The sequence below is a fragment of the Anabrus simplex genome, chromosome 6 (assembly GCF_040414725.1).
Source record: "Anabrus simplex isolate iqAnaSimp1 chromosome 6, ASM4041472v1, whole genome shotgun sequence".
Lineage (NCBI taxonomy): Eukaryota > Metazoa > Arthropoda > Insecta > Orthoptera > Tettigoniidae > Anabrus > Anabrus simplex.
The window spans coordinates 324048930-324063332 of NC_090270.1; the positions used below are offsets into that span (position 1 = coordinate 324048930).

Below are 14403 nucleotides of genomic sequence, written 5' to 3' on the forward strand. Positions count from 1 at the left end.
TGGGCAGCGTGTTCTTCCTTCTCCATATAATCTTTGAGATTAGGCCTTTCAGCGCATACGGCTTAGCTGTCGTGTTACTGCGGCTGGCTCTGACGGTCACCCACTTGGTGCTCATCGTCGAGACGAGCCAATCTGCTTCGGAGGAATCATCACGAACCAATTTTTGTATCAATAGATTTCAAGTGCTTCATCCGAACAACGAAATCCTAGAAAAGTTCTCACGTCAGCTGCTACACATCAAACTGGAACTGACGGCCGCCGGTTACTTCTCCACGAATCGATCACTGTTTGTCACGGTGATGGGCACCTCCGTGACGAACTTGATAATACTATTGCAGTTCTTGATATCTGGGTATTAGGTGAAAATAACGCGGTAGTTACTCAGTGACATGAACCTGTTACATTTTATTTTTATAGCTGTCAGTTTCTTCAGTCTGCCGAAATCAATTTTTATTAAGTAAACGGTAAATAGCTTAAAAACAAAAATATTTCGAATAGAATTATGAGTGAAAACAAGGAACAATTTAATGAAAATAGAACGACATTTTTCTTTCTGGAAAGAACATTGTTACCGAGGTAACGTTTTTATCCTTCACTAATTATGTTTTAGTATGGCTATCGCTGTAGAAATTCGTGTTACATCATGTTTATCTTTCAAACCTGTTTTCTACGACTACTTCTAAGTTACTGGAGGCCATACTCCTAACTTACTATTTCTACTTGCCTTATTCACTCAGTTCTATTTTAATTCAAGAACTGTCTGTGTTTTGCGTTATTCTGTACCAAACAGTGCTAAACTGGTATCTGCCTTCTGCGCAAGCAAGCGCGAATCTTTTACGTGCCTATGTCGCCGGCCAATCAGTGCTAGCGAGGATTGTTAATTAACGGAACTCTCTGTCTGGCTTGTAGTAGCCCGTTGTCTGTTGAAAGTTATCATGGCGAGCAGAAGCATACTTCATTGTGCCTCAAAGCGAGCAATCGGTGTAACCATGGATTTCGGTTAAAAACCTATTCCGTGCGAGGATGTTGTTCATCCTCAAGAATTTCATTTATATTTAGTACTGTGACATTCCTTCTAGGTGATTAACCCTCGTCTAGTCGCGCAAAATTATTACGTTACTAGTCGGGTTAAAAATGCGCGTCATTTTCGTCCTTTGAGATGTTATTTTGGCATGTTTGTTTGCAGCATTCTTCGGTATAATTAAAAGAAACCCTTTTAAGTACTTGCAGGTTATTTTTACACAGTTTGTTTGATCTAAGAACAGAATACTGTAGACCTTAACTATGTCGAATGATCTTATGATATTAAATTCGTGACACTCACCATTACATTACGACGATCACATCCTATGAAATATAAAATAATGTTTTTCTAAAATAAGTTTAGAAGAACAAAACAACATGGCCACCGACCTCCAAATAAAAAATTATGCACTAAAATATAAGGTAATTTACTTAATCGCACACGGAGAAAACGTCCAGGCGATGTCACTCGTCACAACAATGATCCCGCACTCGAACACAGGATGCACCATCGCGCCGAAATGCTGACAGGACGAATCCAAATGAACAAAGAGGAAGGTGTAGGGATGGGGAGACCCACAGTTCAGCTGGGAAGTTCAGTACCGTGCAAAATGTAATCGGCCCGGAGGAAATCTCCGTGAGCGACTAATGAAAGGTTAAGTACGGCTGCGGCGGATAAAATTGTGAGTATATGAACAACGCGTGTCTCCAACATGGAGTCAACTGTGGAACTGTGAGTTACATTTTCATGCATCAACTTCTCATCATCAATGGGTATGTGACTTCATATAAATCTTCCTCTCCGAATATATTCCGAACTTTAAGCGGTGCTTTGGAAATCATCTGTTTCTTGAAATTAATGTAATCATTAAAAAAAAAGGAAAGAATATTTCAGTATTGGTAATTCTCCTACTTAAATATGAGTTTCTCGTTTGTAATTTTCTAAAAGCTTACTCCCAAAATTTCGGTTATTGTTATTATTTAATGTTTAAAGTAATGTTCTCGGGAGCTACGGGGTGGTATTGTTTCGCCCTAAAGAAATGTATTATTCATTTGTATAATACCTGAAAAAGTTCCCATAAGCGTCTATTTCTAGTTTTCGATCCCTTATGGATTCTATATGTTTTCTGTCATGCTTTCTCTCAATTTTATCTTATTAATGATGATTCATTATCCTTGATTCTCTTTTGTTCTTTCTCGTATTCTATTATTGTGGGACCTTTGGGATTGGTGAATTGTAAATTTTGCCTGCACCGTATCCATGGTGATGTTTACTAATTTTTAATGGTTGTTGAGGATTGATTGACTTAAAGTTAAGGGCGGATTTTTCCTTTGGAGCATGAATTCGATATTCTGCGCTGTTTTTCGGGTGTACTTGGTTTCTTTATTAATGTTTTAATTACCCTTTTGGGTAATCTCTGTTTATTTTCGTCCGACTTTCTGTTGTGGTTTTATTGGCCTGTTTCGGGTTCATAAGTGAAACCTTTTGAAACTTTGACGCTTGTGAAAGCTCATGGGAATAAAATTGGAACTTTCCAAGTGTATTCAGAAACTTTGAAAAGTAATTGCGAATTTTGGTGGAAATTGATTGAGAGTGTAGATCAGTAACTTAACTTCTGCCGTAGGCCTACTTAAGATACCAGATGGTTTTCTTTTACTTTTATTTAAATGACGGCCGTCTTTCAAATTGCGTGTTAACCGTTAATTTCTTCTTTTTTCCTAGTTATCTAAGTTTAATTTATTAATTAATTGACTTTATTTATGTTGCAGCTCATTGAGCCTAATTTAAATGCATTCTTGTTCCCCAGTTGTTAAACACTCTTCAATATTTTAAAAATAAATCCTTTTAAACTACAAACCTGGTTGGTCTTTCTTTCAATTAGCCGTACCGGTTAATACTGTACCAGTTTTAGCCTTAGTATCCACGGGAACTTCTTGTTATATAAAGGTAAGTTTCTTTACTTTGGTATTATGTTTGTGTGGGGTATGTGCCCAGTGATTAATTTCATCATTATGTTTTAATTTACCTTGTCTTGTAATCGTACCAGCTCAAAGGACGGTACCGGCTGGTGCAAACATCATCAGATTTTATGAAATCACACTGAAAAGATTTTATATTGTATCAGTTTCATTTTAATATCTTAAATATTTTAAATTTGTAACTTATCTTAGCGTGATCCACTCTTCTCTCCACTCTAGGAATTAATGCTAATTGTTGCACTGCCTGTATTTTGTCACTGGCGCGAGTCCAGCCGGCTAGTCAGTCCGTTGATCTTCCGCTATGTCACGCAACCAGACGTGGATGCGTCAATGATATGCTGTTATACTTTTAATGGTCCCCTTATTACTTTTGTCGATATTAATATTATCTTATCGCATAAAATTGTTTAATTAACTGCGCCAGGTTTCTTAATGATTATTGAATCACCTGCTGATTATAATGGCAGTTTACCGGTATTATTACTGTCACTTAGCCTGGTGTGAAAATGTAGTTTTGCTTGGCCTATCTACGTGGCTTTGCAGTTTATTACTTGACATTGGAGTTTATTCAATTTACGCTAACATTGTCATTATTATCGCTATATTATAATCGTAATTTCAATTGTTTTTGAAAACAATTTAGAGGTTGTCTAATGAGCTTTAAATTGCCTGGCTATTGTATTTAATTTTTCGTTATGTCTTTTACATGCGAATGCTTTTCATGGATATATTCGTACTTGTGTTATCATCACTGTTGTGTATTTGGGAATACATGTCTATTATTTGTTTGGTTGTGTATAGTAAGAACTGGTTTAATGTGTTTCTTGTAAAACACTACCTTTGAAGATGAACGATAACGTACATAAACGTCCGGAGTGCTCAAGACGCTGCGTAAATTCAGATAATTTACTACGGATAAGAGATCATAAACAACATTCCACACTTTAAAGTCTGATAACCTTTTGTGGGACTTATTAAGCGCTAATGCATAAAGAATGAAGTGTTGTTCAGTAATAAATTGTTACGAATAGGTGTGAAATTTTTAATTGTGTGGTGATTGAGGTTAACTTGGTTAGCTTTCTTGGTGATGTAAATTTTGATGCATTCTTTAACGTGCAAATATTTGCTTTTATTTTAGAAGTGCAAAATGTTGAGGTCTGTGTTGTTGTCTGTGAATGGATGTGAATTTTCAAATAAAAATGGTTACATTAATTATAACGACATTCAGTTAAAACTCCCTATTTTATTGGCTGCGATTCGAATTATACCTTCGCCTAGGTGAGAAACTAGGAACTGTATCACTCTACTACCAGGCCGTCCCCTATAGAAATTTTACAGCTGCTTGTGTTGATGAAAGTTTTTGGGAACTTATCTATATAAATAAGGGTTGTAGGGAGTCCACTGCCTGTAATTATTTTATATCGACAATGTTTGAGATATTTATCTGTTTTAGGTCAATTCAAGACGTATCAGTCGTCATGTCTGTCTGTCTGTCTGTCTGTCTGTCTGTCTGTCTGTTCCAAAATCACAGCGAAACGGCTGGATAGATCTCGATCAAAATTCATGTTTAGTGTCTACTTATCCGAAAGCAGGTACTGATATGCGTACGATTTAACAATCGCCGAATACACCGGGGGTTCATAGAAAGACCAAACGAGTTATGATATATTTTCTCATACCTTACTGATTTCCTATAAAATTCTGTAGACTATATGCAAAAATTCGCTTCATTTTAAATCATTTATTTTATGTACATAATTGTGGTTACTCTTCAGATGACGGAGACGATAACAATTTTCTACGGGACTCCTACTCTGCTTGGAATGACGGACACTCGCAGACCGACAGCAAACCTACCACCTGTCAAGGCAACGTCTCTATCTGCTCGACAGCATGGGAGAATTGTAATGCCATTTTCGCCATAATTTCGGTCAAGTCTTAATTCTGCAACATCCAGGTCGTTATAGACCTCTGAAAAATTTTATAGGGTGTACATTTTAAATTAGTGTTTCATATCATTTAATATCATGTCATATGTATGTATACATATAGAGAGAGACTAACGAATGTACCCGTGCTTCGCTACGGTATTCTACATTGTACTCGAATATCGAAGTAAATAGTGTACATGCAGTAAATAAGATTGTTTTAAAATTGCATGCCTCTTAGCGTTATCCGAGAAAGACCATGGGGAGGTCCCTGTACGTTGTTTCCAATGTAAAGTGTTTGTTACGGATTTGTGATATAATGGCAGGCTCACTTGCTTACTGCCATTCACAATCGAGTTGGGAAGTTTACATTATAATTGCAGGCCCCATTGCCTACTACACGGACAGAATCGATTTGGGGAGTTTTCGTTAAAATGGCAGCCCCCCTTTCCTACTTCCAGACAGATTACAGTTGAGGAGTTTTTATTATAATGGCAGGCAATTACCCTACTATCACTCGAAATTGAGTTGTGCAGTTATCATTATAATGCCAGGCCCATTTTCCTACTTCCAGTCAGCTTACTGTCAGTCACACCAAGTTGGTGAGTTTCCATCAAAATAGCAGGCCACTATGCCTAATGCCAGTCACATTTTAGATGAAGACATTTCTTTATAATGGCGGGCACCCTTGCCTACTGCCAAACACAATCGGGTAGGGGAGTTTTACACAAAACTGCTTGCTCACTTGCCTGCTGCAAGTCAAATCGAGAAGTGAACTATTCATTACAATTTTAGGCCTTCCTTACTAATGATAGTTACACAGGAGTTGGAGAAGGAACCCTTTCCTACTGCCAGTCAAAGTCGGTGTGGGGAATACTGATTACAACAGCAGACCCACCCTTTCTCGATCGCTACAAATCGACATCAGTGAATATATATAGATCGACATACGAAAGTATATGCGTATTTACAATATTGAAGACCTTCATTTACAGATTGACTGCTACTAAACGTACGTCATATCGACAAAGGATTATACCATAAGACACGCCGGATTTAGTGGCCTAAATGGCTGGTCCTATGATATGTCGTCTATTCTTGGGTCAGATTGAGTTAGAAACGTGGAACAGGGTAAAGTTTTTGTAAGATTATCTCACATTATATTAGTTTTCGGATAATTATGTGACAGCTACGTACATAGCATTTGGCTCATATATGGCTACTGGGTGGGCCAATTTTCTGATGATTCTGTATTTCATATAAGTAATGTAAAGTATGAATTATGCATGTGAAAATTCCAAATTGACTTAACATCGATTAATAGAGAAAAATCAAACGTAAAAGGGATACAGATACGACAAAAAGTCATAAGACCAAGGTTGTAGATCATTCCAAATTGAACAGAGATTGTGCAATCCGTTATGTGATAGGAATTTCCGAAGGTGTGCACCATCATTAAAATTGCCTGCATATTTCGATATTCTTCGGGGAAAAAAGGTAAAAATTTAATGATCTTGGTAGTTTTCCGTTCATTACAGGCTAAAACGTATAATTTTGTCAAATTTCAATTATCTTCTTTTTCATCTGGCAGATTATGCCGCAATCTGGATTTTGGGCGAGGCGGGTAAAAATTAGGACTTTCAAGAAACTAAACCAAAAAATTATGCAGATGGTCATTATTACCCCTTAAACGGAAAGCTGTACGAAAATTTCGCCAAAATAGTCAGTGTAGAGGCACACAGTCGTTACGATTTGATTTATATAGATAAGGAATCTGCTCCATGTAAAACCCCTTTTGGGCTATGTCCGCTGGACTTAACCTGCAAAACTGACCATTCATGATATCTCCCTTATTAATCCTCCTGACGAAAAAATGCACATAAAAAAGGTTTAGAAGTTGAATTCCATCACGTTTGGTCGATTTCCAGTCAGGTTGGTCTTGTTCTGTATATATTGTGGAAGAGTAAAATCACCATTTTGGTTCCCTATAAACCGCCAGTCCATTCCGGAACATGAAATGTTATTTACGTTTAAAACCTACCTTTGGACAGGTGGATGCTAAATATAAATTTTGGTTCGAATGTCTTCAGTAGTTTTCAAGTTGTAAGGAATACGCTTTACACGCACCCGCTCGTGAGTTAAGTCCGATGGGACTTGCACAGAAAAACGGTCCGTTAATGATATCTCCCTTATTAATCCTCGTATCGAAATGATGCACATGAGAAAAAAGGTTTAGCAATTAATTTCTACCAAGGTACGTAGATTTCCATTAAGTTTGGTTGTGTATATTTTGTGGAAGTGCAAAATCGCTGTTTCGGTTTCGTATAAACCCCCAGTCAGTTCAGGGATTTAGAAACAATATTTTCCCTAAAACCTATCAAGGACAGGTGTATTCTAAACACGAATCTTGGTGGAAATACATCCAGTAGTTTGTAGCACTCGCGTACATACGGCGTAATTAAGGAAGAAAATAATACAGTTAAGAAAGTTGAAACTAATAGAAAATGGATTATAACTGAGGACAGCCGGATAACGACAAATAAGTAAATGCCAAGGGAATGTATTGGAAAATCAAATGCCCGTCAATAAATTATGCTAGTGTGAGTTATGGATATAATAAAGCGGTAACAGAGGAGAAATTTAGGTCCAGTGATTCTTAGGTAAACAAATAATAAGATGACTAATGGTGTTATTACTTATTCTATTCGAGGGCGGTTATAACCTCCAACGATATTCCGCCAATATCCCGCAGATGGGCCGATTGACGCCTCTCTTGCCATCTACCCAAGGAACAACCACGAATTTAAAACATGATGAGGAAAACGGCAATACGTTACTTCCCTACTGGCATGCAGTCAGAGACGTTGCCATGGTAACCTGTAGGTTCGTTGTCGGTCTGTCAGTCACTAATTGCAGAGCATGGTACCAGCAGAAAATTGTAAATTTCTCCGTCATGTGAAGAGTAAAGTAAATTATGAACATAACGAAAGTTGTTTATAATGAAGAGACGTTTCACGTACGGTAAACGAAGTTTACAGAAAATCAATAGTATAAGAGAAAATGGAGGAAAACCATTCTGGTTTTCCTATAAACCCCCGTCTATTCAAAGATTTTTAAATGATATGCATATCGAAACCTTCCCCGGGATGAGTATACTCTAAATATGAAGTTTGGTTGAGATCTATCGATCCGTTTCGACGTGATGGTGGAACAGACAAACAGACAGACAAACAGACAGACAAACAGACAGACAAACAGACAGACAAACATACAGACAAACAGACAAACAAAGAGACACGAAACGTAAAAACCACCGATTCGGTCTTGAGTTGACCTAAAACGGATAAATATCTGAAAAATTGGCAAAACAAAAGAAATTACAGACAGCGGACCCCCTACAATTTTATTTATATAGATATATTGGATTATTTTACTGTTTCATGTAGAAATTTTATCCCATTATATTGTACAGTAAATGTTGGCGAGAGCTGAAAAGAAAGGTTTCATACAAGTAATATATTGCAACATACATGCTATATTAACTAAACGATTTGCTTGAGCGTTCACGATAACAGCAGCAGCCCCAGACGGAGGCTAGCTTATTCCTGGAATTCTAAGACTTTAGCTAGCAAAGGACAACAGTTAAGAATTTCCTTCTTCGCTTCAATTTGAATACGACAACACCCCCTTGATCCTGTTAGTCTCGAACGCTATGCACAACGGGGGAAAGCTTGACTTATTACGAAGAAGCTGCTAGAATGGATTTGATGGAGGAATTGATTGATGTAGGAGAAGGAGTGTAAACTTCAATATGACTGGAACGTGGGATATATCAACGCCGGAGTCCAGTAAGTTGAAAAATCGGTATCTGTCGGGTCTCAGTTGGCATTAGTATTTCGAGAGTCTGATTTGGTATTGTAACTTGGGTAGAAACACATGAATTAGATCAGTTGAGATACTTACTTCTGAATTGCGGAAGAAATAACGTATTGCAGTACAGCTCAGAGCTGTTATAATTTGATTTCCGGTAGTTTGTACATTCACGCATGGCGAGATATTTACTTCTGTATTGCGGAAGCAATAACGTATTGCAGTACAGCTCAGAGCTGTTATAATTTGATTTCCGGTAGTTTGTACATTCACGCATGGCGAGATATTTACTTCTGTATTGCGGAAGCAATAACGTATTGCAGTATAGCTCAGAGCTGTTATAATTTGATTTCCGGTAGTTTGTACATTAACTCATGGCAAGTTACTTCTTTCGACTACTTGTAGTAGTATTGTCCAGTCCGGAACGGACAAAAGACCTACTGCGTCTCAACCAGGTATAGAGAGATGTTTATATCTAGAGAAACCATATTTTTAATTTGGAAAAATTCTGATGTTGGAAATTTTCTACTCTAAAGTATCCATGGTGGTCTGTTGCAGTAGGACTGATATCTGCTTTATAGATATTGGTGTAATAGGAAGTTCTAATGTTAGTGAAGACGTCATTCAACTCTCGATTGACGCACGCAACAGGCAGACTATGACGAGTTGAACAGCTCACATGAAGGAAGGCAACAACCACGGAACCAGTCCATATCGGAAGGATGCCTAGATAAACAAATGTACAATCGGTGAGCGTTTGATGAAACTGCAGCGAGATTTCGCGGAGTCAATTAAAGTTAATGAGTAATTTTTCAATCAGTAATCTTTCAGTTTTGGTACATTACTAGCGTTTCACGTAAATACATTAATTTATTTGCTTTTTAATGAATTCAGATTACATTAATTAACCTTGTTCTTCAAAATAAGTAGTATAATTGGATGGTTCGGCCGCCTCCTCCTCCTCCCGCCGCCTCCTCCGCCGCCGCCGCCCGCGGGAAATTTGAATTTTGGCGGGAAATTTGAATTTTGGCGCGAGATTTGAATTTTTAAACAAAGCCACGTGCTTTTTGACAGCTGTCATCGACAACAACGCATCGCTAACCTCACTGCTGCCATCTTGACGGGCCTAAACCTCACTAGTGCCAACTTAACCTAACTAGCATGAGGTAAACAAACCCACGTGTTTTTTGACAACCACGTGCTTTTTGACAGACAACAACGCATCGCTAACCTCAGTACTGCCATCTTGACGGGCCTAAACCTCAGTAGTGCCAACTTAACCTAACTAGCGCGAGGTAAACAAAGCCACGTGCTTTTTGACAACCACGTGCTTTTTGACAGATTTGTAAACAAAGCCACGTGCTTTTTGACAGCTGTCATCGACAACAACGCATCGCAAACCTCAGTACTACCATCTTGACGGGCCTAAACCCCAGTAGTGCCAACTTAACCTAACTAGCATGAGGTAAACAAAGCCAAGTGTTTTTTGACAGCCACGTGCTTTTTGACAGATTTGTAAACAAAGCCATGTGCTTTTTGACAGACAACAACGCATCGCTAACCTCAGTACTGCCATCTTGACGGGAATAAACCTCGGTGGTACCAACTTAACCTAACTAGCTCGAGATAAACAAAGCCACGTGCTTTTTGACAGCCACGTGCTTTTTGACAGCTGTCATCCGCCATCTTTAAACTACAGAGCGCTGTGCTGCCCTCTTTCGTCACCTGTCATCGGCAGTGCTGCCATCTTGGCGGGCCTAAACCTTAGTGCTACCAACTTAACCTCACTAGCTCGATTTAAACAAATCCACGTGGTTTTTGACAGCCACGTGCTTTTTTGACAGCTGTCATCCGCCATCTTTAATCCATAGAGCACAGTGCTGCCCTCTTTAGCTACTTACCTTTGAAATGTGGTGGCGGATAATTTGAAAAAAATGCTTTTTTGACAGCAGCCATCTTTGAGCGCCGTGCTACACTCTTTAGCTAGTTACCTTTGAAATGTGGTGGCAGGCAATTCCACATGACAGCAGTCATCTTTAATCAAGAGAGCACCGTGCTGCCCTCTATGTGGTGGCGGCAAATTGAAAAATTCTACATGCTCTTGTTTGGAAACAAACTCACGCGCTTTTTTGACAGCCGTCATCCGCCATCTTTAATCAACAGAGCACAGTGCTGTACTCTTTAGCTAGATACCTTTGAAATGTGGTGGCGGCAATTTGAAAAATTCTATGTGCTCTTGTTGGGAAACAAAGCCACGTGCTATTTTGACAGCTGTCATCCGCCATCTTTAATCTAGAGAGAACAGTGCTGCACTCTATGTGGTGGCGGCAAATTCCACGTGCTTTACAAACCTATGCGCTTTTCTGTCATCCACCATCTTTAATCTAGAGAGAACAGTGCTGCACTCTATGCGGTGGCGGCAAATTCCACGTGCTTTACAAACCTATGCGCTTTTCTGTCATCCACCATCTTTAATCTAGAGAGAACAGTGCTGCACTCTATGTGGTGGCGGCAAATTCTACGTGCTCTTATTTGGAAACAAATTCTACTCGCTCTTCAGCTGTCATCCACCATCTTTAATCAAGAGAGCACCGTGCTGCCCTCTTTGTGGTGGCGGATAATTTGAAAAAATTCTTTTCGACAAGCAGCCATCTTTAATCCAGAGAGAACAGTGCTGCCCTCTTTAGCTACTTACCTTTGAGGCGGTTAATTTGAAAAATTCTTTTCGACAAGCTGCCATCTTTAATCCAGAGAGAACAGTGCTGCCCTCTTTAGCTACTTACCTTTGAGGCGGTTAATTTGAAATATTCTATTTAACAAGCTGCCATCTTTAATGTAAAGAGCATCGTGGTGCTATCTTGCGGGTAATATTTTACGTCACAGCTGTCATCCACCATCTTGCATTGCTAACCTTAGTGCTGCCCTCTTTAGCTACTTACCTTTGAAACAAAAAATCTATTTGACAAGCTGTCGTCCGCCATCTTTAATCCAGAGAGAACAGTGCTGCACTCTATGTGGTGGCGGATAACTTGAAAAATCTTTTTGACAAGCAGCCATCTTTAATCAACAGAGCACCGTGCTGACATCTTTAGCTACCGCCATCTTACATCGCTTACCTCGCTGCTGCACTCTATGTGGTGGCGGTAAATTCGAACAAGTTTAATCACGCATCGGGAAAGCTAGAGTAAGCACGTGCTGCAGTGATGACGTCATCATGCATGTTTAAACCCGTTCGTTGACTAAAAGCTTTAGTCTTCGGGAAACAGTGATAGAGTGTGGAGTGCAAACATGACGAAAACATTAATAGTTGATGTGCAAGGCTTTAAAGTAAACGGAAACAAGTTTGTGTTTAAAGAGGTGGCTGTGTTAGATTGCTGTGTGTTGTGGGCACCAAAACTTGTTAGTTTAGTATTTAGTCCACCGTTCCCTTACTGTTTGCAAACAGATGAAGATAAAAAGCCGACTCAGTGGATTGAAAACAATTTAGGTTTGAAGTGGGAAGAAAAAGGAATACCTTATCGTTTTCTACCTTTAATGATGAATGCACATTTGTCAAGAGCAGATCTTGTTCTTTTAAAGGGTTGTGAAAAGAAAGAATGGTTGCGTGATTTTCTACCATCATCATGTGAAGTTATCGACATGCATGAATTGGGGTGCCCATCATTTAAAACTCTTCCGAAAGAGCATAGTAGAGAAACAACTAAACAGTCTTTACAACATGTATGCATGCTCTTTGATTGGTTGTGTCGCAGTGCATGCCGGGAAGTGAACAACATATGTAAACTGCAGTGTCGAAATAACCTTAGTGTAAAAGAAACATTTGTAGAGTAAAGACATCATGTCATTTCTAACAGATACTAAGTGTAACGCAGTTGAAAAGGCGATCGTAAAGTTTTATGCATGCAAAAAGAAACTAAACACTTTTACTGAAGAAGAGTTAAATGCATTACCAAAGGCATTTTTGGTCAATGTAGCTGCGAATGCTGTAAAGAAGATTTGGGATAAGGTGCCTCGTGAGTGGACTCAAGATCCTGTTTTGTCAGAGCTTCAAACGTGTAGTTTACATCATGAACACGTGAGTTTAGCTAGAAGACCTTCTGTGAGACAGTGCCGTACATGTCAACTAATTAAACTGTATCACGGACCTAAAACTAACGAGTTGTCTTCGCTTATAAACACTTATCATGGCTGTGGAGAGAGTAAACAAGGAAAAGGTGAAGAAACGTGCTGGGAGAAAGATGAGGAAGCATGTTGGGCGTGGACTCATCAATAGAGTGATTGATCTTCTTTTCTTCGTGCTTCATCTCCCCTGCGGCCCTAGAACACGTTCGCCTGACATGTAGTTACATGCTGCCTGCATAGAGTATGTCGTGTAGCTGTTAAAATCTGCTTCGTAAAGTTATGCTGTGTGTGTATGTGTTATTACCTAGTGCTTTAGCTGCTCAGAAGAATATAGCAGCACTTGTCGTTGTTGGTGTAATAAAACGAAAACTGAGTGTCAAAGACCGTAACATGAACAAAGGATAAAAATGTATGTATATAGTCTATAATAAATATGAATTGTCAAAACATATTACAGGTGTTGTTTAATCCTACAGCATGTCCTAGTGACTTAGAAGAAAGGAATCGTAGAGGATTAAAAGAAAACACACATAAGATTTAAAGTACATCCTCTTTATTAATCCATGAATTAAAGCTGTTATTAAAACCAAGCCATTTAACATACAGTTTATTACCACGACGTCGAATAACACGTTCAACTAAATAGTGATCAGGATATTTTGTTTTCTGCAGTTCTTCGATGTAGAATCCTCCTTCAATAGGCTGTCCTCTGAGATCGCGAAGTAAATACGTAACTGGATTAGTAAGCTTAACACTTCTGATTTGAAAAATTTCAGTGCTCCAGTTAGGTGTGTATCCTTTTGCAAAGATAGACTTGTGTTAGCTGATGCGAACGAAATCACCTTCTTTAAAGCGATAGCGACGTGGATCAGCTGTTTTGATTACAAGATGAATAGCATCTAGACGAGGTGTATTCTTTGTAACAAGACGTGGCTTTGTTCCGATAGTGCGATGAGGTGTATCGTTGTAGGTAGATAAAAGTCTAGGTAGCAGATCAATCCAACGATATGAATCTTGCGCTGTAAATTCTCGCCACATCATTGTTTTGAGTGTACGATTAAAGCGTTCTACAACACTTGCCTTGAGATTACTGAACGTAGAGTAGTGTTGAATGCCAAGTAACTTGAGGTAAGAAGAAAAATCCTTGTTGTAAAACTCTTTACCTTGATCAGTTTGAAGAAGCCTTGGGCAGCGTTTCGATTCTTCAACAATATGTTTAAATGCTTCTTTAACTTGAGCTGCTGTTTTAGAACGCACGGGCTGTGCAAAAGCAAACTTTGAGTACACATCGATAACAGTAAGTAGATACTTATAGCCCTTATTACTAGAAGCATATGGAATCATTTCTACTAAGTCTGCTTGCCAGAGATCATCTTTTCCTCGTGTAATAACGCGTCTGCGACAGTAGGTGCGACGTGCTGGTTTATGTAACTCATGTGCGATGTTTACCTTTACAGGTGAGATCTTCTCTTGACGAGCC

The 14403-nt window shown here is 38.8% G+C and overlaps 1 protein-coding gene across 1 annotated transcript in view; it reads left to right on the forward strand.

Moving 5' to 3' along the window:
• The window catches only part of LOC136876008 (pyroglutamylated RF-amide peptide receptor-like), a 297817-nt gene that overhangs the window by 64672 nt on the left and 218742 nt on the right, over nucleotides 1-14403 (forward strand). The gene's annotated exons all lie outside the window — the stretch shown is intronic.